The sequence below is a fragment of the Cydia pomonella genome, chromosome 13 (assembly GCF_033807575.1).
Source record: "Cydia pomonella isolate Wapato2018A chromosome 13, ilCydPomo1, whole genome shotgun sequence".
In the NCBI taxonomy this organism is placed as follows: domain Eukaryota; kingdom Metazoa; phylum Arthropoda; class Insecta; order Lepidoptera; family Tortricidae; genus Cydia; species Cydia pomonella.
The window spans coordinates 21,157,109-21,184,213 of NC_084715.1; the positions used below are offsets into that span (position 1 = coordinate 21,157,109).

Below are 27,105 nucleotides of genomic sequence, written 5' to 3' on the forward strand. Positions count from 1 at the left end.
ACCGTACAATACATTTGTATTGTCTTTTGAACTTTGTACATTAATAGTTAATGTGCTAATAATATTTAATTCATGAACGGAATATAATGGTTATTCAAATTAGATGCGAATCTACATTGTCAAAATAAGTGCCAGTAATAGTGTTTGAGCAGTATTATTAACTGGCCATTATTGTCTATTGATGGTTATCATTGGATTGGTAAACAAAAAGTGACCGAATCCACCAGAAACCGGCCTCGAACTGGCGTTGCTTTGGTACAAGATCACTTATTTTCTTTACTTGAATATACAACACTACTTTTTAAAAGTCAACCATACAAGTCTAAACTTAGACACGAACTGTCCGGTCCGAGCTGGATCATCGTTTTATAATGTCAAGTAGCACTCCAACTGGTTCTGCCTAAGTTATATATACCCTCACTACTGACCGATAATGGAACAATAATCATATTGGAATAGAGGGTAGGCGAGTTGTTGACTCTTGGCCTCAAAAAGTTATTGCAAATAATCAGAAAAGTGGGGTTAAAGTTAAAGGCAAACTCCATCAAGCGGTGAGGGCAACGGGTAATCGAGACCGAATGGGACAAAACACCGCAAGAACCGCAAAATCAAGTGGCCACGATCCTCAGTCATGAGCGACCTACGAACGACGCAGAAGAAGAAGGAGGTTAAGTTATATTTACAGTTTGGCGTTGATGACATTGATTACCAAATTCACAGCACATCGTCTCACAGAAACCAGTAAAAGTTTTCTCCATCACGCATAGTTGTAGCGGAACACAAGGTCACTTACACTGGTCCGTGGAGCGATTGTGTAACGTTTGTTTACGTTGTGTTACGGTGGCGGTGGGCGGAAGGGCGGATGTGCGTCACTAGTACGTTACGATTGTTGTTGCGTAGATTTGGGGATCTTTCAATTCAATTCAATTTCATTTATTTCAGAATCTTTACATTCCATAGCATGGTTAGTAACAAAATAATCTAGACATATTTTAATTTTCTGTTTCTTTTTCTTTTCTTAATCTTTTTCCTTAGTAATGCAGAATGAAATTAGTATAAAGTCAATAGAGAGCGTTATTTTAGCTGTCTATGTATGAATGTTTGTACCGTTTATTTGCGCAGAAACTATTAAACAGTCTTTGAAGAATGGGGTGTAATTTTATATGTCTTTAGCTCGGGTGGCATAAGATTCAATTTTAACCATAAGTTCATAGTAGAGTTTTTCTAACGTTTTATTTAGTTTGACCATAATGTCACCTAAGTGACGATGATGCTGAAAATGAAACTTGCTTATAAAATGCTAATTTATCCTTGTGTAATACCTAAGATGTAATAATAATGACATTTGTTACGACCTTACTATGACGGGGCTTAGTGACTGGGCTGACTTGGCTTTACTTCGACGATGGTTTATACAAGCCTCATGGGGAAACCAAACCATATCTTGTACACTCTGCACAGTTCCTAAGAATTGAAGGCGAGCCTCCGCACTATCTCTCTCTTTTTCGGCTCAAAAATGCACGGAGGCCATGGCCCAAGCACCGATGCGAATGGCATTAATGTATCTGTGTTCGATACTTTCGTGTGATAACAAGGTATACGAACAATTGAATAAGCACGGCAGTGCAGAATGAACTAGATATTCGGTTGTTTTTAGTGCAAATTGGTCCAGTTGGAGTGGCTGCAACTCGGCGTGCTAGTTTCCTGACACACTTGTTCTATTCGCTGCACTAAATTCGCTAATTCTGTCACACATAGCCGGCCGGAGAGCTATTAAATTCTCTGTTCCCTTTCGCTTTGTGAGAACAACGAGCATATTAAATATTAGATGTCGATTGTTGTGTAACTTTATTAAGAACTACTGAACTAACGTCTGCCCGTAACCAGCGTGTTTATTATTATTTTGAATTAGTATTTCCACAGTGAATTTTGAAAATCATTCTTCAGGGTGGCTTCAAGGCCACCCTGACCTCCTTTCTACCCCATGAAGGATGATTTTCTTGATAAAAAATAATCCTTCTAACTTTCGCAAAATGACATTAAAAAATGTAAGCCCTGTTCTAAGATCTAATTGAAATACAAATGATTACATAACGTTTTTCATTATGAAAAGCCAAAAAACCAACTAGTGGTAGTGACGCAAAAATCAAGATTGTTTCGCAGCGAACTGTAGATAAAGATTCTGTGGACATTCGGGATAAGCATTTATCTAGAAACGTACATTTTTCGGCTGATATATATAAGATGACTAAAGAAAGACATTGGTAATCATTTTATTTTTATCACAGGCTTCAAAGCTAAATCAAGCCTAAGTTGACTTTTCCATGAGGTAGAGATGCTTAATAGTTGTTCCAATGCAGCCTTAGTAAGTTATTTCCCCAAGTCTTCAACTTCTAGATCACCTATACATAACCTGCGGCGCGGGTCTCTTTTAGGTGGCCCACCAGGTGATCCTAGTACAGTCCTTGCCATTGGAATATCAGGTGATATTGTAAGCAAATTCATCGTGCGGTCCGGGGCTACAAGACAAAACCATATTTGTAACCCTTATTAAAAAAGGTCCAGGCTGTTCTAGATTCTGCTGAAGCCTAACTCAACCCTAAATCGCAATCCCAATGACTATTCTTAGTTCCCTTAATCTCTTCCGAATTATTGGCGCGGCCTTTTAACCCGAGGTTTACGGTCAGGCTAACTGCGGTCCATTCGGCCCGCGTGAATTATGGCCTCAGCTTGTTTGTCCCGCTTGATTGTGGCGCCGTCCGATTTATACGACTTTGGCTCTATATCTCTACGAGTATAAAATCTTGGATACGCTATCGCCATGTCAGGCAAATGAAATGACTATTGCAGTACGGATACGATGGTGGTGTACGTGATAGTGTGACAATGACAGTGTCGATCTTTTTTATCGCATGGTGTTAAAAAGTGTTTTCTCACTTATCTGGAACTTTTACAATGACCGTGCACTCGTAGGTGGTCTCTCTTACGTGTGATTTGAATTTACCCGTTTTGTATTATTATTATCGAACGTGAAAGTTATGATTAAAAGGGAGGACATTTTCAAAAACAGCACCCTACTCTGATCGCATCTTGGCCGAGATCGTCAGTCAAATCGCGCTCTCCGTTATTCAATCACAAAAAGCAATAACATTATTAAAATTACAATGTTGAAGTTGATTTTAAAAGCAATTCATGCAGCTTTGATGTACGAAGCCTAAAGGCATGTCTGAGGTAATCCTACTTACTGAAAACTGATGAACGTTCCTTTAAATTTTCATCCTTCATTTCTCATAAGAGATTATTACTGTTTCCACGAACATTTACGTACTCTCCAATATTTAAGTATAGTTTTATAAGATTTTATTGGTGTTTACAAATCAATGTAAAATAGGCAAGTCCACCAAGTTATTTACGACGCTCTAAAACAGAAGCGCAACTAAGTTCAGAAATATCCACATCCTCCCATAAATGGCGTTGGGCCGTCTGTCATTGTGTCTATATGCTTGCGGCTATTCTGGTGGGACTATAAGCAGCTCGTTGTATTATTAGAGATGTCCAAATGTCTTCAAATCTGTTCGCACCTGATTGGACGCCGGCCAGGGCCTGGGTCCATCTCCCATACATCATAATCCTAAGATATGCGCTATCTCTAGACTAATCGGCGGGTTTTTCATAAAATACACAAAGTTGAATGAAAAATTGGCGAGGTGAGGGAAAAGAAACTGTTGGCGAGAATTGTCAAGCATATCTTTGGCATGTCTCATTTCCTGTGCACTACGCGCGAAGACAAATATACTGGCCAATGATATAATCAAGTTGCGTATCTTTTTAAAATGGACGCTTCACTCAACCACGTGTACCGGGATTTGACACCACGTGGTTAATAAGGATCTCTTGCTTCCCAAAATGTTTAAGTGATCGGTTTTGATTGTATGAATACCAATTACTTCGGCATATCTCAGGCTGGACAAATGTGTGTGTGACCAATATAATCAGGAGACACCACGTCTCAGACCACTCGCTTGCATCACACGCGTCAACCAGCGGTTATTTTTAAATTCCCGCGCCCCCCAAGGTCTTGGTCGCGGCTCTTTCACTTGCCTCAGTCTATTTGCTGCGTCGTAAATCGCGTATAATTATTTATTGGGTTTGTTTGGGTTGGCGGTAAGACGAGGCCGGTGGGTAATTGCTGGTGGGTGCCAACGTGCCGCCCCTAAATACTTTAACCCTTATCGTTGAGATAAGTATATTATGTTGGCAAGAAGTGAGTGATGGTTTTACGAATTGTTTCACATTTGTAAATGTTAGTTAAGACGTTTGTAATATGTTAATCTCTTTACTACAAGATAGATACCAAGTGCGGCCTAGTATCCTATACCCTGCTACATTCTGTAACTTGAATTTCTGGAAATAAAGATTTATTATTTATTTTTAAGTCATTTCGAAGCATGTGTATCCAACCCAAATCGAAGTATTGTTTTTTGCTCCTAACTCTTATAATAATCAAAAAATCTAAAAAAGTAAAACAAAGTGACATACCTATGGTCAATATGAAATAAATTGTGTTAGCATATTTTCCATGATGTCAATGTCCAGAGAGATAAATGGGACTACGTTTGTGTGTAGAGTCCGCCGTGTATTATCCTCTTAACACTATCAAACCATCTTCAAGTCCAATTATTTACGATTATTCGTACATTACATTTGGCGTACTGGCTCGCTGCATCAGATATGTCGGTAACGAGCATCCAATGTTTATGTTGGCATCGCAAGATGAATGGTGCTGCTCAATAAATGCACACTCCATCCGGTTCTCAGGTATAAATGCACTAAATTTAGATTATTGGCTTCCAAGGACGTTAGATTGATGGAATTATACATATGCTTAAGCTAGTAAATAGTAAATAGATATATTCACCTTATATTTTGTACCCAGGCATTTTGATGGGAAGAATTAGATTTTGTCCTTCTGTGGAAGTGTGGTTCTTTCACAAAAAAAAAAACAAATAATAGAATCGAGGGATTTTCTTATGCGTAGCAAAACGAAACGCTAAGATATAAATAAAGTATGGAAATTATAGCGTTTCGTTTTCTGCAAACGATTGTCATCTTGGATAGGCCTCCTGCTCTGTATCAACTAGTTCACTTGTAGATTTGACATGTATATAATACGCGTATATTTCAAACATAGTTTGCTTGTGGCAGAGTGGTCGGAAAACTTAGTCAAGTGCTGGCCATCCGCTGCGTATGTACACCGATGTTTTTATCATAAATAACTAACATATATTATGAATATATAACACTTTGTTTTACATTAAATTTTCCTTTTATTATCCTGGAAGTTGGCACAAGCCGTAGTTGTCATTATAACACCCTGCCATCATCATCGTATCTACATTGCTTTCACACTTGATATGGAAAATGTACAAGATTCGTGTTTTCTTTGATTTCCTTCTTTAAAAAAAATGGTGAAATGAAGCTTACTCTAATTTGTGTGACGGGCAAAGTTAAAGGCTAGAAAGTCCCAAAGATTTACCTCGAACTCAAAACGTGCCCGAATAACTTTGCCCGAAAAATGGCTGCGATAAATGCATAAAGCTACGGAATAAAGCCTATAAAAGAACCTGATCTACAAGAATGTTACGATCCTCATTATTAACAGCATATCTGTTTATGAATTTACCTGCATTTTCACTGAGACGGAGATACACATGCGCATTGGTTGTAATGTAATCCAGCAGAAAGTAGAGAACCAATGCTATATATCAGTTGATTCCCACTAATCTCCTTTCATATCCGCTCATCTCAAAGGAATGGAAAGGCAGCCTTAATTTGGTGTTAGGGCATTGTTTACAACGCTATCTTTCTCACCCGCTTATAATTTCTGCATTCATGCTGTTCTGGTCACTGGAAATAACTGTGTAAATGTGTAGGTACAAATTACGTAGCTGACTGAATCAGGTATCGGATGGATTTTTCCCGTGCTGTTTCGTTCGCGCGCAGATAACGCGGTCGCGAATTATCTGGCCGTCTATAAATAGCGACCGCTTTATCTCGAACAATAGGTATAATGTGCCGCAAGTGTGTCGTTCCATACGGGTTTTGTCTTCTATTCATGTTGTACATAGTTATTACGTTTACTTGTGTTTTTGATAAATAGGTATTGGACCTTTAATAACCATCGTCTTACTAAATACTAAGCACCATACCAACTAGTTACCTAGTTATTGTAATTATGGGCCGAGTCAGTGGATCAAATTGGCTACCGAATAGATAGACACCGCAGGTTACGCCAGGGCAAAGGCAGACCAAAAGAGATGGCGGGGCGAACACTATCGCGTTTTGCAGCGACTGGTATGCACCAAACCGCGATGAATGGTGGATGAAAGGGGAGGCCTTTACCCAGCACTCCCAGCAGTGGCAAACAAAATAGGCTACTAAACAATAGGGTTGTTAACAGATTTATGTTGCAATTTGCCTTCCCTGCCCGCGAAGGTTCCTTCTTCTCAAAGTTAAGACCGTTTCCGAAATAGCAAAACATTTGGTAGTTTTAGATAAAAGATATAAGTCACAACAAGGATTTAGGCTCCTGTATCTTTAACTTTCGAGAACAGTATATCACGTTTCTTGCACGCAGCGTTCGGTTTTTCTCTTTTTCCCTTGAATTTTGAGTCTTATTTAAAGGCGAACATATTGTTGGACGTCCGATTTTGACATATTCTAATATAACCAGCCAAACAGCGCTGGCGTTGTAACGACTCTATTATTATCACATAGGTGTGGGTACAAAGTATAAATGCAAGTGAATAATGTGTGAGTAAATCGGGCGTCCCCGATGACAGTAACGAGGGCCTTGCGCGTGCGCTGCTAGTCGGCTCAATGAGGACTTGGTTTTAATCTTCCTATGCTGGTTCCCTGATGTAGGGGTAGGCTTTACATTTTAATTGTTAATGGCTGCCGATATTACGCATTCAACAACTTGCCTGCTGAAGCTGCTACATTTATCTATTGCTTTCGCTATTCTTCATTTATCAAACGAACGATAATGTATTGCAAATATATTACAGGTTATATACCTACATACAAGTTAGTATCACCGCGGGCGCCAGTTTCTATCTTCAATTACATATATTCATACATTATCTCTATTGCAGATCTGCAACCTCTTGTATTTGTACGCGCTTGCAGCAAGCGAGTAAAATATCTGCAGTATTAAAATTGCATAATATTAAAGTATAAAAAGTTTTTAAATGAGGAGTTGCAATCAAATCAGTGCTGTGCCGCATATAAATCGACTACATCGTTTCGAAATATATAATATAAACATTAATTTGAATTATTGAACTGTTGCCTTCTTGACTACAGTAACACGAGATATCATTACTCTCCTCGAGCCTAAACAATGACACGCAGGCTGACAAGCGACTTCATTAGTAGAGTTGTTCGGAATTGCGTATGTCCTGCACGCGGGATTTGAGGATGTTTGTAAATAACTCATACGTACATAACGTCAGTGAGACTGTATTCGCTAGTTGAACAATTTTGGAAAACTGAAGTAACAGTTGTAACACCCTAAAATTTGTCTTTAAAGTTTTCTTTTCTCTATACTTCACAGAGCTCCTTAAGTCCTCCTTAAGTTCTTAAGTTTTTTCAGGTGATACGACGTTTTTGACAACCGGAGAACCTCTAAAACCAGAATTTTTTTTTTAGAATTTGTATCGGAATGGGACATGATAGTGACTATGATTGTGATATGTGCGATAAAATGATAATTTATCATTTTACATTTTCCATTTGCAAAAGCTTCTTATATATTAAATGAAGTCGCAAAACCCATTTAGGTAGTGCCTATACTAATGTTAGTGAGGCTGCACCCGGGCGCCTTGACCGCGATCCCGCAGACGGGGCGTCGCCGCTGCGCCCGCGCAATCCGCTATACATTGTGATTTGTGTTAACTGCGCTGCGTTCATTATGTTTTATGGAAGTTTATGCTAATTGATGGGAACAATATGAATGTATCCAGACCAGAAGTCAAGTGGTGCCGTGACCAGGATTAAATACGCAGACAGAACGTGCGAGCGGGATGTCGCTGTAATGAGCACATAGCGCTGTCTCGCTCAAACGTCGGAGCGACGTGTGAATCGGATCTAGTGTGCGTAGCGCCTAAATGTTGTGTAAACAGTGTTGATTTTTCTTCGTGGGAGTGATGGGATAAATCTTTTTGTAGAAGTTTTGTGACTGTATCAATATATTTTTGGTGGATGGATTTGGTGGTGCAGTAACTACGATATCGTAGACAAGACGACGCCACTACTCAGCCCGCGTGAAAAGTTATGTTTGTGTAATTATGATTTTTAGCTCACGCTAAAATAGGGTTAGTTACCCTTAAGTTGAGACTTTATATGAATAAGCATTTGGTCGATTTGCAAGAACAAGAACATTGTTTGTTATTTAAAACGATGTTTTACGGATTTGTAAAGAACCAGTTTAAGCTTGAAATCAAGTTTTTTACTTATTTAAGTTATGTAACTTAAATACTTAAATACTCAGTCATATTTTTGTAGACATTCGAGAACAGCTAAAACCTTTAATATCTGCCTAAACTATTTTCGGAGCTTGCTACGCCTCTACTCTATTAAAGGTATGATAGATTGCATTAAGATATAGTGTAGAAAAAAATTAAAGAAAACAATAATATTACAAATATTTTTGATTTCTTTAATATAGATTTCCAGAAAGTAACGCCTGATTCTATAAATTATTAAAAAAAAAAGAGTTATCAATAACTACATAGGTAATCCATCGTGTAACTGATTGGAATACGACCTACAGGTACCAATGTTAGGCTCTCCCTACCCAAAATCGAAACGGAAAATAGCAGTAAATCAGCAAGCAGTTAGCCGTGTGTCGCAACACTCGGTGGTGCAAGGTGACGCGAGAATAGTGCAGTTGTGCAACTCAGCCGCCCCGGCCGGGCCCAGGCCAAGGTTCTCAGAGGAAAACTCGCAGATTTAGCTCCAAGCCCGTTCCTAGAAGCTTTGTCAGCGACTAAATATGATATTCTTTAAAGTTCCTGCGGATTTCAAGAAAACATCGGACAGTGTAAAATAGGACAGTAGAGTTTCTGTAAATACATGGTTACATTTCCTTTACTAATAATAGTTAAAAAAAAATACGGAGCTGATTTTTATCTTGATGAATAACAAAGTCAACCCACACTAAGATTCCTTCGGAAAAATCAAAGTAGTAGCATTAAAAAGCTGGAATGTTTCCTTATTGCAATTTCTTAGGGAATCTTACAAGAACTATTTATGTGAAATCTTGAACAATGATCAAAAGGGTCAAGAACCATGTATTTTTCACGTTCCAACCCACGCCTTGCTTCTAATTTCGTGCTCAAAGAAATAATATCTGTCTCAGCTATAAATAGCCGGAATGCTAATGCGCCCACTTAGAGAGGTGAAGTATGCTAATGTGCCATTTATCACGGTATTCACGGTGCACCTCAAGGTCAGCTCGGGCAACTGCTTTAAACACTTGCTGCGGTGTCGTTTGTTATTGTACACTGTGGTGTTCCACTGCCAAAAGCGAAGACATGAAAACCTGTCAATCGCGTGTCGGGCCACTTATATAATAGAGGGTCCTTTTAATAAAAAGAGAAGTTTTTTTGGTAAATAACTTATTAATGGCTCATACGATCATTGTTCAAAACAATCAAAATATATCTGATGCGTTATACCATGACCCAATAGGTTAAGAGTTTCCTCTGTCTCTCTTTAACGTGCCGGCGTGTTGCGACTGTTGAACAGTGTTGTCCACAACGCAGATGTCAAATGATGAAAAACGACCTGCCAATACCAATCAGCGGCGGCGCCAACTGGCCCGTCATGTAGGGCAGCGGGAAGTGCATCTAGTCCACGGGAGCACCGGTATAAATGACTTGAGAGCTCGTGATCTATTAGATCTTAAGTCATTGTAATAAGGATACTATTCAATGATTTTCGATGGCCTACATCGGTTCTTGAACCCGGTAAAATGGTGTTAAGTTTATTAGTGTCTTATTATCATTCAATTGTGGTGATGTGTGTAACAACTGTTTTAAAATTCAATATAATCCTGGGTTTCTTGAAATAATAAAGTGCAGATATTTGAGAATGTGCACCTAGAAAACCAAGGTACGGGTTGTTGAATGAGATTTAAAATTTGCGAAGTTCGAATAAGCCTTATCGATCAGTTTTCTCGGGTCTTCCTTTATCAAGCAAAAGTCATGCCTTGAGAATCTGGAGATTTGAGGTTGGATTGACTTTCATCATACAAATTTTAAAAAGTATACGGTTTTGACATGCGTATAAAGATAAAGTACGAAAATTAGAGTCCGTTTATTTTATGATGTCCACAGAAAAGGTGCGTAATCTTAACTCATAATATACAGTGTAAAAAAATCAATACGGGCGAATATTTAAAGGTTTGATAACTATAGGACCTAAGAAGTATATAGAGATAAATTTTGCTTAGAAATACATTGAATATATTACCCATACTAAATTGAAATCCGGTCCGCAATGCAAAACGACACAAAGTTACGAGATACGAGCTCTTTAAAGTAACTGTCAACGCTTGATATCATAATTAATGATTACACGGATAAATTATATAGATATCTGCGGCTGCAGCATATTTACTACTTGTCACTATGCATGTCACGTTCTAACAAGTATGTAACTGCGGAAGTGACAGGCATAGTGACATGTGATAAAATGCGACCGCTGGTTTAATTTATCGACCGTATTGTATTTAGACACTATAACTAAACAAGTTTTTGACCTAATGATTTGACACTTTGCGGAAACTCAGAGATGTCACGCATAACCGTGTCAATTAATAAACATGTATGTTGTCTATTTTGAATACACAACAAGTAAAGGGCCGTGTCCCTTGGAGCCAGCTGACAGCCGACTGATTGCGCCGGAAGGCCGATGACCCTGCCGGATGCGATAATTATCAGATACTACACAATAATACACTTTTTCTCCGCTTAAAGGTTTCTTGCAGTTTCCTTATTTCTTCTAAACAGTATTAGATCCCTATTTTGATATTTTTTTTGATATTATAGGACATTATTACACAAATTGACTAAGTCCCACAGTAAGCTCAATAAGGCTTGTGTTGAGGGTACTTAGACAACGATATAATATATAAATATTTATAAATACTTAAATACATAGAAAACACCCATGACTCAGGAACAAATATCCATGCTCATCACACAAATACATGCCCTTACCAGGATTTGAACCCGGGACCATCAGCTTCATAGGCAGGGTCACTACCCACTAGGCCAAACCGGTCGTATTTTCCCAGTACAGATTTATATATAGCAATTTTTGCACGAGGATATGCCATTTCTTTGAACTCTGTTTAATATCCTGAATATTACAATTACAAATGTCATTTTAGTACAAATAAGACATTTTGAGACATGACAGAAACATGAGACACGTGGACTCGTAATCTCGTAGAAAATTAATGTTTAACTTTGTCATTGCTAAATGCAGAGTACTGAACTTGTATCGTAATGAACGCTATTATATTTATATGTTTTTCTTTTTCCAGGTAAGACTGCCGTTCGTGCTCTACTCGCAGCTTAAAAAGGTATATTGCGCCATTTGTTAATGACTCAAATACGCGTAAATATTTACCCCCTTATTCATAAACGTGTACTAAAGTTACGATGCCGCTAATGATTGTTTGTCCCATTCCGACGTATTTTGTTACAGTCACTTGTTACTGTCCACGTTCAATATGATATACTTTGGGCCATCCAACCAACAGTACCATCTTTTGAGCGTCGGCGTCTAGTCAGCGCCATGGAAAATAATTTGCTTTGTTTTCACAAACTCATACTTTATCTTCGTCTCCAAAATGATACTTACGGTCACGTCTGAAAATATCGATACGAAAAAGTGACAAAACTATACACGACTTTATTGCCCGCATATTAAGGTAATGTATACATATTTTTGACATATTTTTCGTATCGATATTTTCAGACGTGACTGTACAAATACTTATACTAGTGGTTCTTTCGTAGTTTTCGTAAACCATGCAGCCGAGACTGCATGTGTCTATCGCTATTAACTATTTATAGAGATAACAGAGATTGTGTTAATAGCAATTTAATTCAACCTCTAGACTTTGAACAAATTAACCATCTGTATTTAGTGACCATCATACTGTTGATAATGGAGTGCTAGACGAGTGACCACAAAAAGGCCAGATGGTGAAAGTGTTAAATAAACGTAATATTGTCATAGAAGTTTGACGTTTAAAATAACACTTCTACCGCCGGGGCAATCAAAATCGCTGCCAACTTATCTTGGTCCAACCCTACTTTGTCTGGGACATGACGCGTATGGCAGCAACCTTTAGAGTCCGCAGCAAGCTCGGTTCTCCATACAAACGTAGTTACGCTCCCGTTTTAAAACGACTAGCTAGATTGCTCTACTTTGTACTTACAATAGGAGGTATATCTGTGCCTTTAATTAGTTTATGTAGCTTCAGACACCGTAGTTTAAAAATATACCGAATTTAAGTTTTTCATATAAAACTTGTTTTTGGTATACAGGGTGACCTTAGCCATTGGACAAACCCTGAAATCCCACGTAGGGTTACTTCTCAGGAATGCTCTGACGTTATTTTTTTTTAATTAGAACAAAAGATAAATAAATAATTTTTTCGAACAAAAGTTATTTGCAATAATCGACAACAAAAAGAAACACACTGTGTTAATCTTTGGCAGTGTTTTTGACAATTTGTTCGAAATATTTGTTAATGATGAAATTTTTCAAAAGTCAGAAGCTTATACATATAGTGTCATAAATAAAAAAGATAATCAAAACGGTCGAAGAAGGTTCCATACTATTCTTTGAGAATATTACCTTAGGAGCTACTAACACATACAGGCTGCTCCAAAGTAAAAAAGGGAATTTGTTAATTTCTTCGAAACCGCTACACCGGTTGTTATGATACTTTGTACACTGGTTCTAAATACCCTAATGCATATGTACATTTCGGCTTTGTCCAATGGCTAGGGACATACTGTATTTCGTTTGTTTTAACTCTTTATTGTATAAAAAACAGGAAATTAAGCACTCTCCATTAGTACAAAGGCGAACTTATCCCTTTAAGGGACCTCTTCCAGTTAACCTTTGAGCGATTGAGGGAGAATTGGCATCAATTGTAATCATCATCAAATCATTCTCATGTAATTCGCAAAGTTTCATTATGAATTTAAAGCTAAGTTCTTAGTTTTATCAAGTGTTAAAAATAGTACCTAATAGTAGTAGGTATTGTCAGGACATTACGGGGGCGTCGTAATATCCTGACAATAACTATTTATTAAGTTTTAAGTTAATTCTATTAAATTCGTCTGGTCTGTCAGTAAAGTTCCTATCGAACAAATTAACGTTCTATATTTAGACGTGACCATCCTACTCTTGATAATGGAGTTGTACACGACGGGCGAATAATAAAGACTGCTAATGGCCTATTTATAGAAAGCCGAGATTGTGTTAATGGCACGTTCAACCGCGAGAGTCGTCTGGGTCAATGAAGGTATCGAACAAATTAAAGTTCTATAATTAGTGGTCACCGTCCTGCAGCTGATTATCGGATTGTATTAGACAAACAAAGAATAAAGACTCCTAATGCTCAAATAGAGGTGCTTTACTACTTACTATGAAATAAGCAGCGAAAAGTGGCCAAAAATATCGTAATACATCTTTGTTAGGTACTATAGAAATAAGAATGTGTTCCGATAGGTATAGTTGACCACTTCGGCCGTCATTGTCTATTTGACGCTGGCCGTACACATCGTAATATGTGGACCTAGCCTTATATACAACGAGTTTCGTTCGATATGTGTTTTTGAATATTGTTTTTTTTTTGTAGTCAATAAAATAAAGAATTAATTTAAGTTGATGTTACCGTGGTTTCGACATTATTCCTTGAAATTCAAATTATATTATATCATTGGAATTGTAAACAATAGCGCTGTTCAAAAACGTGCGAATGTCTCCCTAAAAGTTATTTGCCTTTTCATTTTGATTGACATATGCGTGTAAAATTTATATATTGACTGTTATTATTCCTAGCCCGTCCCAGGTCACACCACCAATTGGTATATAAAATGCGACGGGCAGCCACTGGGCGTCGCCCGCTATATTTAGCTTCTTACACAGGAACTCGTCAATACAAATACCGACTGTTGATTAGGACTAAAAATAAACTGTTTTTGCCAATTTATTTTACCCTTTGACGTTTATTTGGTGATGTAACTTTAAGTAACTTTTGTTCTTTATAGAACGTAACAGTTTGTTTTCTCAATTTGGTGCTATTCAGTTATTACGTAAGACTTTTGCCAGTACCCCTCTCTCCCTATGTAAGAAAAAATAAGAATAGGTCCCCCTATATTACGTAAGAATCTAAAAAAAATATACAAGTTTCGTTTGTTTTAGTGTTTAATTTCGAAGAAATCATTTTTGGATCGTTTATTTGTTCCTACAAAGGTTCTGGAGCCCGTCTAAGTTAACTCTGTACCGCGTTTGATATCATAGAGTGTGGAAGTATTATTTTAAACGTAATAATCTCATAGATTTTTTTAATTTTTGCATTTTTCTGATCTTACGTAAGAACTATGAAAACGCCCTCCCACTCCGTTGCGTTGTAAGAAAAAATAAGACACCCCTCTCTCTCCTAAATCGTTTTACGTACCTAATAAATGAATAGCGCTTTTGCATAGTAATGATGAACGCTGAAAATACGCATTTTATTCGTAAGTAGATAAATACGTATAAAAGAGTTCACAAGGTTAACCTGCGACTTAAAGTCATGCTGGGTTAGTTGCTCTCCTAACTAAACCATGGTTCATAGTTTTCTTGGACTTAAATAATTGTCATACTGCTGCCGCAGCCGGCATATTACCGGTAAGATGTTATGTGTACCGAGCGTCGGCGTCAATTCTATGGTTGCTGCTCGACGCAGCGTTAGCCAAATTGGGCTGCAATGCCTTTTTCCATAGCGCTGACGCTAGACGCTGACGCTCAAAAGACGCTGGGTGACCCGAAATGTAAGGATGCCAGCGCGAGCTGCGCGCTACGAGCGTAGCCGATAGGTCGCAGGCAGTGAATACGTTAATACGTGTTAAACAAAATTCAATACTCATTTTGTTAATAGGTACTTTATTTAATAAACATATTTTGTAGAAATCGGTTGAAAAAAGACGATGATTGAAGATGTGGAAATAATCAATTCGACTGGGAGCTTTCACAGCTAAAACCTTTTGGTATATATAACAAAACTTGTGGTGGAATTCCTCGTCTTTTATAGATCTAGTAAAAAGTTCGCGATTGCATAATAAATATGTCTATCTTCTTTACCTTCATAGTATTTTCAAATTTTATTAAGAAGTATGACAATCCACGATAATAATGTGCATAAAAATAATATGTTACTACAGCAACATATTTGTTATGTTACAATATTCATTACGAGTACCAAAGAAGTGTCTTGTAAAGGTGACCTTTTTTGTTCCGATGGACAACTATGTAAATAAAAATACTTTGTTCAATAATATTTTTATAAATATACTTATAGGTACTGAATGTGATTTACAACATATTTAAATGTATCTTATAATAGTTATAACACGCCAGTTTACGCAAGATAAGGGAATCGAAATAGTTACGTTATCTAATCGTTCATGATAAGCTATAAATATCCAATGACATAACCTAAATGTTAGCTAAATAACCAAGTACATACCAAAATAAATTGGTTTTTATGCTGAAACCGAAACTTCGGCCAAAACTTTTTTATAGGTATAGCGGCAAATTAAGTCCGTTCATACATTTGGTCGAGTGCAAATGGCCTGGAATTGCCGCTTGCGTCCAGTCCGCCACCTTAAAGTTATAAAAATGTTACGTGTAGCTATATAAAATGGTAATTTCCTTCATCTTGCTTACAATATTTATAGAAATGAGTATATTTTATGAGCGTTAGAAACTTGTTTCAATCATGATGAACACGTGAACAATGCTAGTTATGCAGATTCGTACAGATTATATCTATAAATAGAAGTGTCCGGGTGCCTCACGTGTACGAGTACACACTCGCTGCATCATCGTTATCTGAGCCGGCTAATGTAAACATTGCTTAATCAACTATTTAATTAATCAACTGTTATGAACGGCGATAAAAGATTGTTTTTGAAATCATTTCTAAGAATAACTTGTTTAAATATGCGTGTGGTTTTAATAATTATAATAAATTGTGCAATAGGAAAGATACACATAGTTGTACATACTCGTAGTTTTTTATAAAACAAGTGGCTTAATTCGACCAAGTTTTAATCACATTTTATACGTTAGATTTTAGTTCGAAGCGAAACCTATAAACCTAGAATATATTATGCTGAAGCGATCGACATCAAAATAAACGTTATACGCGAGTCATATCGCAAACGAAACACGCTATAATTAGCTCTTATAATAATTAAACACCGTAACAAAGTTAGTTGCAGTAATTGGCATAAATACACTTCCGCTAAAGCTATTCCGGGCACAGGAAAACAACCAAAACAATAATTACGCGCTATCGCCGCGAAAAATACACGTCCTGCTTTCCGGCGCGCTTAAGAGGAAAGGGGACGACCGCTTCTCCATACAAACGTAGTCCCCATTCTCCTCTCTGGTTCGGTTTAGAGGTAGATTTTTTTTATGGAGACGTTTGACCACGATCACACCTGATGGTAAGTGATGATGCGGTCTACGGTGGAGAGAGTTTTCGCAGTTTTGGATTCGGCGACCATCAATATTGCTTACGTATATTTATTTGATGTTTTCTCGTTTAAAACAAGCTTTTATTTACTTTCACCTGACCGTTGTCTGTTTGTAATCAAATCTTGCAAGTTAAATTTGACCCACTTCCCGGTTTCCGATGAAGCTGAAAATTTGCATACATATGTAAGTCGGGTGACAATGCAATATTATGGTACCATCGAGATGGTCTGATGATGGAGACAGGAGGTGGCCATAGGAACTCTGTGATAAAACAACATAACCTAATTGTGTTTGGGGTTTTTAGAATTGTCTCGATGAGTATTAGTTACTTGTGGAAAGAAAAGTACAGTCAGCGATAAAAGCTTGTACCAAAAATCTAATTTTTGCCAAAAACTTATTTTTTTATTGCGTATTAGTCTGTGCTCCAATCGAAGATCCTCAAAAACGGATCGAAACATATCGAGTGTTTATGCGAGTTAATACGTTATAACCCGCGTTTAAAAAACATTTAATGTGTTCGAGAACAGTTGCACTTAAAGCTTTGTAGGTAAAATTATTATTCTGCACTGAAAATATCATATGGAAAATTGCAGTTAATTAAAATTACAAAAACAACAAGTTATAAATAGAATAAATGAACAGACTCGCGTGCAAGTCATTATACTTAAGTATGGTAGTTTTCCGAAGCGGCCCGCTTAGTCGAAGTAAAGTAATAGTGCAATATTCTGCCGCCAGAGGCAGCAATAGCGCAAACCGTAAACCATGGAGTAACTTATACTGCCGTAAACGGTTTCTTGAAAAGTTTTCACAGCTTATTTGTTACGAACGACTATGTTATTGATGTATCAAGGAGGTTTGTGCTAGTGGCGCCCGCTACGCACAGCTTTGCTTAATATTCCCTATTACCATAGAGAAATAAGTTAGCATTGAGTGCTCACTCCATACATCAGTTTTCTTACTAAAACGCTTATTATTTTCGTAGTCGACATCTAGCGTCAAGTAGCGGATTAATCAGTACTGCTACTTGAAAATAGATGTCGCGACGAACGAAAAGTCTAATGCTCAACAATTTTCAGCTAATATTATAACGGATTAACCAGAACTATTTTCAACTCCTTCTGCTTGTAATATTAGTTGTAAATGTTGAGTACTTTTCGTCAGTCGCGACACTCGTGACATCTAGTACCAAGTAGCGGTATTGATAAATCTGCTACTTGACGCTAGATGTCAACTACGAAAATAATAAGCGTTTTGGTTGAAAAACTCATGTACTCTTAGGAGCAGGGATCGGAACCGGTTTTTTGGAAAAACTTTGAAATAAACATATATTTCGGTTTATTTTATACTCCAAATATAGGAGTCGGTTGTGTTTTTAGATAACGACTTCGTATTATTAGATTGCCCAATTAGAAATGAAATAATTAACAAAGAACGAAAAAATACCGTTTTCGTTCCCGTACAAAAAATACCGGTTTCCGATCCCTGCTTAGGAGTGAGCACTCTATGCAGTGGTGGGGCAAGACCAAATTTACTGTGGGCAAGGTACATTTAGCGAGGCCCTCTGGTGGCGCAAGCAATAATGAATAATTTTTACGTTGCTTCCCAGTTATATGTATTTGAGGCGCGAGGCCGTAGGTCCACGTCGCCCACGCCTAGCGCCGCCTTTGACTCTCTGCTTAGGTACTTGTTTCTCTATGTTATTAGAAAAACAACAAGTTATAAATAGAATATAACTGACTCGAATGCAAGTCATTATGTGGTAGTTTTCCGAAGCGGCCCGCCTGTTGTCTTGCCTGCTAATTCGATAATAACACCTTTGGAAAAACTGCGTATTAGCTTCATTATTGTATTTAATGCTTTTTCTAGGTGACGTAATTGATTGTCATTTCTATAGTTCTTATTGATATGCTTTGTATGGTTAACGTAGTTTAACATAATGACGTGACCTGACGTGACAGATGATAGTGCCGATAAAAACTTGCTATAAAATAAAAGTGGGTTGTTATTTTTAACGGGACTATATTTTTAAATTAAAAAAAAAACAATATGTTCTAATATACACTTTTTTTACTTGTATACTTTTGCATATATTTTAGTTGGCACATGGTTGGCACTATATCTAATGTTTACCATGATTAATCAAAGATGGAAAAATATTTACTACAATTATGAATAAGGATTGAAAATTTGCGAGCAAAAAGTTTGCAACCCCCAAAAACTATGCTTTTGGCATTTTGAAAAACCTTCGTCTACAGTAACGCTCCTAACGGCGAAATTAAATGCGATAGGCCCCTTTAAAAACAATTACTGAGTATTGGAATTTATAAACATTACATCGGAGCGTGTGTGGTGTGTGTAGCTTAGATTAGATACCTAGAGCCCGTGTTCGTAACCAACGTAACGATTGAGATATCTCACAAACAGTTTATTCGTATCTTAAATTGCCATTGAGATATGATAGGCAAGGAAAAAACGATATTGCGTGACTTGTATCGTCATCAAAGTTTTTTAATTTAGTATTTTTAGATGTTAAGTTTTTATTCGCTTATTCCCATCTGTTCCGGCCCCACGTGACCACCGCCATACAAGAAGCGGGCACAGATGAGATTTGTATGTAGCGCCTATACCCATCTGTGCCCGGCGGGGACAAATAGGATTTTTTTTTTTTTTTTTTTTATTTATTCAGGATTACAACAGCTTATAATAATTACATGTGCAATTTTAAATTTTAAGTGTATAAAGCCAATTACAGTAATCCACAAGGTCAAATCTTGATATAAGTAAATAGTTAAGAAGGTAGTTACAGAATAATAGGTATACATTAGTGAACATGATTGAGCACTTACTGAGACACAATTAGCTAAACAAATATATAAAAAGAACTTTTTTTTTTTTACTCTGATTAATTATTGAATTGAATATTGAGGTAGGCAATACATTATAAAACAATATTTCAATATTATGTGTAAGCTAGGTCTAGAACCAGTACGGATATTTATGTCTACATATATATAGGAGTGTGTGTGTGTGTGTGTGTGTGTGTGTGTGTGTGTGTGTATGTAATTACATAATTTTAATTAGTTATATAATAAGTTGATTAAGATACCATGAGTAGAAACGCTCATTTATACCATAGCAAGTTACCGATACAATGCATTCTACTGATTACCCCGGCTAGCAGCTGATACAACCTTTATTATTTTAGATTTGAATAAGTGTTTGGATCCGAGAAACAAATCGATATCTTTGAACATACTATTGTAAATTTTTGAGATGCGTGCAAAGACAGAGTTTTTACCATATTTGGTAGAATGGTAAGGTATGTTTAATAATGCTGTATGTCTTGTGCGACGTAAGGGTGTTCGTAGGGAAATGAAGTTAAGAATTTCAGAACAATCCAAACGTCCACGAATGATATCAAAAAGTAACCCCATATCCAGCAGGAGACGTCGATCCTCCAGCGAAAGTAAACCATAAGCTTTACATTTCTCCTTATACGAAGTATGCATAGCAATTTTCATACATTTGTAGTTCATATGTTTAACAAACTTTCTTTGTATGCGTTCAATGCGATCTTTATATATAGAGTAACATGGAGACCAAATAGGACTGGCATATTCAAGTATACTGCGAACATAAGCATTAAATATAACTTGTAAAGTAAGTGGAGATCTAAAAGGACTACATGTGCGGATAACAAAGCCAAGATTACGATAAGCTTTAGTCACAATTGTGTCTATGTGGCTTGAAAATAACATTTTGCTATCGAAGTAAACTCCTAAATCGCGAACTAAATACACCCTTTCTATTTGTACATTATTAAAATGATATGAGAATTCGATAGGGTTTTTTTTTCTGGTAAAACTTATTGTTTGGCATTTCTCGATACTAATATTTATTCTATTTGCAGTGTAATAATCCAATAGGCTATACAAGTCGTTTTGTAAAAGTTTGCAATCATCGACTGACCGCACGCGTAGGAAAATCTTTTTATCATCCGCGTATAACAGATGTTTAGAGTGTTTTATTACTTGGCCTATGTCATAAATGTAGGCGTTGTAGAAAAGAGGGCCCAAGTGCGACCCTTGGGGCACCCCAGAGGGAATAGAAATATAGTTAGACCTGAATCCACCTACAACAACAGCTTGGGAACGATTACTTAGGTAAGAACTTACCCAACGAAGAAGGTCGCCGTGGATCCCTAGGTTATTTAACTTGTGGAGGAGGATGTCGTGATCTACACGATCAAATGCTTTTTCAAAATCCGTGTAGACCACGTCAACCTGACCGCCATTTTCCATTTCGGAAAGAACGAAATTGGAGAACAGAGCAAGATTGGTAACGGTAGAACGACCACGAAGAAAACCATGCTGAGAATCGGGGATACCGCGTTTTATAACGGGGCAAATTATATCGAAGATTAACTTTTCAAAGAGTTTACTAATAGAATTAAGAATCGATATAGGTCGGTAGTTAGTGATTAAAGATTTCGACCCTTTTTTATGAACGGGAACAATTTGAGCTTGTTTCCACTTTGTAGGGAATACACACTCCTTTAGTGATCTACGAAAAAGCAATGTAATAGGTAAGGCAAGACTTTTAGCACATGATGCCAAGAATATTGATGGTATGCCATCGCAGCCGGCACCCTTATCTTTGTTTAGTGAACTTAGTAACTTTAATACGACAGGTTCAGAGACGTTCACAGAGCTAACAATTTCATCACTTGTGTATGGATTGGGGGGCCGATAGCAGTGAGTACTAGAGTTACATGGAGGTACAAATACGCTTTCAAAGAATTTGTTAAAGGCATTGCAAATATCTTGACCATCTGTTATTTCAGTGTTGCCAATTGTAAATTTATTGGGGTAGTTAGATCCACCCCTTTTAGATTTTACGTAACTCCAAAAATGTTTAGGAGAATGTTTTATTAACCTCTCAGTATTAGATTTAAAATTATCAAAGCATTGAGCCTGCACCCGTTTTTGCCTACTTCTAAGGAGACAGAATTCATCGTAATCACGAGGATTACCATACTTTTTCCACTTTTTGTGTACTTTCATTTTTTCATTAATAATTTTGTGCAGTGCAGGACTATACCACTGAGGGGATAATTTTCGCTTAGGTCGCTTGATTAATGGTATATGTAAGTGAAAACATTTGTATAAAATATTGTAAAATAAATCCACCGCATCATCAACGTTGGCAGCATTTAAAATAACGCTCCAGTCAATTGATAGTAAATAATCGTTAATTACTTTGTAATCACATTTGTAAAAATTTAAATATGGTTGTATTTTTTCGCGTAAAGGCAAAGTGTGTAGGTCTAAAACAGAAATATTTAACGATGGGTGATATTTGTCTTCTTTGATTATTGGTAGTGCGCATCTAGATATAGTACAAGGTAAGTTGCTAAAACATAAATCAAGATACTTGCCTTCAAAATTACTAATAAAGTTATATTGTGTTAAACCTAGAAAATAAATTTGATCGACAAATTCCAAGGCAGCATCTTTTAATAAACAAGTATCAGAGCTGAGCGTATATTCGCAGTTATTACTCCACAAAAGACAAGTTAAATTAAAGTCCCCAATTAATATATAATTATCCGACGGGTGAGTATTTAAAATGCATTCCATATTATCTTTAATAGTGTTTAGGTATATTGGTTGCTCATTACGGTCCGGGGGAACATATACGATAACAATGTGCAAGTTACCTGTGGAGTTTATTTTATGAGAGGGAATCGTGATACAAAGTGACTCGGTAGACGCTGCATTCCAATCGTTACATAATTCCGCACCGAGCTCCCTCCGCGCGCAAATCATCACGCCACCGCCCGTTTTTTTATTTGTTAGTAAAAGATTTCGATCCTGACGAAATACTGTGTACCTATTATCGCAGAGTTCGCTGTCTAATATATCGTCTTGCAACCATGTTTCGGAAAATAATAATATATCATAGTCATTGAGCAATATATTGTTATATAAATCAAGGCATTTAGTGCGGAGGCCGCGTACATTTTGATATAAAAAGGAAAGGTTTCTATGTGAGATATTGTTATTAGGTATCACTTTGAATACGCATAATAAGAATTCCAAGTGCAATCTGAGTGCGTAAGGATATTATTATCAGTAAAAATATAATGGGGTCACGTGAACAATGCATTAATAACAAAAAGCGAGCGCTTACATACTCAGTACCATGTAAATTAAGGCGTAAAATATATATAGTGAGGAATGTAAACAATGTGTGTGTGCGTGTGAATGTGTAAAAATATGATAAACGCGTACTAGTTCTACACTTTAAAGAACAATTAGCATATCTAAACCTACTCAGTTTTGTGTTAAAATAAATACCAGTGTTATAAGTTAGCACTATGAGCGGTAACAAAATCATTTGATTTTTTCTAGGTCTTTGTAATCTTGTATATTTATCAATGGCGCATTGTCGTTTTTTCGAACAAAAATCTTCCCGTTCCTCACCCACACATGCTGAAAGTCAGATTTTGACACAATGTCACGGGTCTTTTTGTAAAGTTTTTTGAAAAATGGGGCTAGGTGTTCATTTACAAAGATTTTCCTCGGTTTTTCAAGTGATGTTATTCCGATGTCCGTTGTGGAGATACCCTTCTTTTTTCGGATGGCTGATATGATGGTGTCCTTTAATAATTGTGTCCTTAATTTCGCGATGATGTTTTTTGGGACGTTAGGTAAGTATGTGGGAACGCGGTGAATGTGGATAATGTCGTCCTTTGAGATGGCTACACCCAGGACATTGCAAATGGCGAGTAGGTAAGCAGGAAGATCCTCATTATTTTTTTCTGGGATTCCACCGATTTCCAGGTTGTTCATTCGTTCCCTTTGTTGGGAGATATTGAGCTCCATTTTTAATCCAGCAATTTGAGATTTACAATCAGCTAATTCCATGTCAATATCGTTGTTGGTAATCTTTGTTGACAACGATTCAACTTTGAGTACTAAATCATCCTGGGATTTCGAGTGAAATTCCATAGATTTAGTCAGTTCAGTTAGTTCAGATTTGAATTTCTCATGCTCCGAACTCATTGAGGTTAGTTTTGAGGAAATTGTTTTCACTTGGTCTTTAATCTCCACGAGATCCGACCTCACGGTGCATTTGAATTCATCATTAGCTGTTTTGAAGTCTTTTAAAAATGTTGACATTTCAGTTCTGATTTGAGAGATTTCTTGAGTTAATTCGCAATCTAAGGCAGAAATCTTCCTTTTACGCAACGTTATATTTTGTGGGTCGGACGTCGAGTCGAATGTGGATAGGTCTGGGTTAGAACCAGTTATATTAGACCCGTGGCGCGGTACTTGAGGGGAGCGCGGTTCGCCCATCTTGAGAGTGGTTGTTGAGTCGTTCGAAAGAGGTGCAGAAGCGAGATGAAGAACACAACTGTATGTACCGAGCAGCCGCACGTTATCGCTAGTTGCACTTATTGTTGATAGAATAGCGTAAGTCACAGCACAATGCGAAGCACTTTAAACTACAGATCACTTGCTTTAAGGTCGCTATTAGTAACACGTTCAAAATATAAATTTATTAATATTGTAGAAAACGACTGACACACGTCCAACTCGATCGAGCGGTGCGCGCAGAAAAAAAAGAGAATACACCTTTTATTGTCCTGCTAGAGGCACTAACAATTTTAAAGTTATTTATATTAATAATTACATGCGCAATTTCAATTTAATTCTCCTTAACAAATATATGACAATTCCACATTAATCCGCTTCCTTCGCATTTACTTTCAATGATTTTAAATATTAGTCCATGAAAATGTAGATCAAGTGATTGTTTTCTTACTAGCATTAACTTTAATACAAATCACGTCTATGTTATTGATGGAATATAGAAGGAAGGAAAATGACAACTATCTGTACAATTAATTTGCCAACTGCTAAAACCCTATTTTTCGAGTTGCGGTAACCATAAAAAACTAAATGTTACGCTTGTGGTTATCAAACAAAAGTTTTCCTTTGAATTATTTGTATTTTGTGATTTGTTTAGCGGGAAAAATAGGTCGTTTTTTTTATATTTTTAACATATTTCTATTTTCATGGGGGTATTATATTATAATACATACTACATAATTTTCCTGTTCTGATTCGTTTTATTATTTTTTTACAGTGTTTGTTCGCATTTTGTACATTATTAGTATTTTTGGAATTTGTGGTATTCGATACTAAGTATAATTAATCAGTATCCTGTAGTTACTTGGCCATGGAATGGATACATCCTGTTGAAAAAATACAATGCAATTGCAACATATATGAAGGAACCTAAGGATAAATTGCTTGTACTTATTCGTTTCGATATTGATTTACCTTTACCTATTTCCATGCACCTTTTTTGAGAAAAAACACCGTATTTCACACGAAATGCAAATTGATGTTTTCGTAATTGCGTTCTTCCCCGCCTCAACAATAACTTAATGTTGTATAGCCAAGCTTGTAAGCAACGCGTAGTTGGCATTTTTATTATAACGTATACAATACTAAACGAACTTTAAAGTTTTTATTCTTTCTCTACGACCGGTGTATACACCTGTTTGTATGAATATTTATTTAAATCGAATCCACGGGTCCGAGCTGGTTTAACACTTTTTTTTTTATTAAAAACCTGATCGGTAATTGGCTCAAGTCACACCTGATGGAAAGTGAAGACAGGGCCTAAGATGGAGCTCACCGGTTCAGTAGTAGCCTATTCACTCTTGCTTTAAAGAGACCGAGGTCATATTTATCAGGGAATACAGATGGCGGGAGCGCATTGCATGCTTTAGCCGTCCGTACCAAAAAGAGGAGGCAAACCGTTTCGTGCGAACAAATGGAACGTTTACTACGAACGGGTGCATTCGCTCCCCACGCCTGGATGTCCGATGATGGAAAGGGGAAGGTGGGATCAGGTCGTGCAGTTCCTGTGCGCACTCCCCGAAATGTATCCGATAGAACACCGATAGGCTACCGACAGTTAAGGCACTTGAGGCATCTACTTGATATCGCGAAATGGATGCTTAGAACTGGTTGTCAGTATAAATAGACTAAACTGTGGTACTGATGTCAACCGTACTTTGAATGGAGTTGACGTTCAAATGCCTTCGACTCATTTAAGTAAAACGTTTTCCAACGGACGTACAGTAAGTTTTTCAGAATACTAATTAGAACTGTCAGACATACAAGAAGTGTTAATTGGGAGTTATTTAATTATTTATTTATTGATAAATATATGCAAGTTTACAGTACTAGAGCAAAGCAGCTTACATATTACACTATATGTAATCATTTTGTAATACTTAGATACCCACTACACTAAAGACTAAATATTAGTTGTACCAAAGATACATTGCTTAAGATGCGTAAAATCTAAGACAATTTCGTGCTTCGAGTTTGACAGGTAAACGAGATGGCGCTCTACAGCTCCATACGTTTTGCGGTAACGTACGTCATATGTCAAAAGTTGACGTTTGACAATTGACCGTAAAACATGGCTCAGTACAATACCATCTGTTTTTGATGTCAAACTAAGGGGCACGTTTTTTCTTAGACTTTACCTATCTTATTACAATCAATTCTCTTTGGTTGTACTGCCTGTTGTACTTTTAAAACTGTACCTTTAAAATATGAATGTTTTATTTTACGTGAACAGGAAACAATGTCTCACAAAATGGTGCTTTTCCGCTTTGCCCTTAGATTGACCGGTAATGATTGACCTCTGCCGTATGGAATTAAACCCGCCTTTTGCGATTAAGTTTTTTTGTGCAAGAAAGATAATATACTAATTAATAAACCATAACCATATTGAATAAAAATAAATAATAAATCATAGTCTTACTGAGCTTACTGTGGGACTAGGTAGATCTGTGTGTAACATTAGCCTATAATCAATTTTTAATATTTATAAACAAAGAAGGTATTTTTGTTATCATGACAATCCCCACAGACTAAATACCAACAGAATACTCAGATGAGTAAAACCGCAGAAAGAAAGAGCGTACATACAAATATCTGCAGCTTACTGTAGATCATACAAAGGAGTGGCACGTCCTTTGTATATGATCTCGGCAATTAGCGGCGTGAATCACGGCCCGGAATAGGTCGCTAAAAATACCCTACAAAGTGAACGGGCTTTTGGAACGCACGTGGCCCACGTTCCATAAACAGCTATTAAAATTGACAAATACCTACATACGGAGATAGGCAGTGATTTCGATATGTTAAATTCTAACAAATGTTCTGTGAGGCC

The 27,105-nt window shown here is 36.9% G+C and overlaps 1 protein-coding gene across 10 annotated transcripts in view; it reads left to right on the top strand.

Moving 5' to 3' along the window:
* Positions 1 to 27,105, top strand: part of LOC133524585 (histone deacetylase 4) — a 169,545-nt gene that overhangs the window by 94,077 nt on the left and 48,363 nt on the right. Inside the window, exon 1 of one of the 10 annotated variants that reach the window (XM_061860674.1) lies at positions 11,392 to 11,653. The exons of the other annotated variants lie outside the window; for them this stretch is intronic. The gene's annotated coding sequence lies outside the window, so the exon portion shown is untranslated. Of the gene's footprint in view, positions 1 to 11,391; positions 11,654 to 27,105 lie in introns of those variants that run through there. 10 annotated transcript variants of the gene reach the window in all.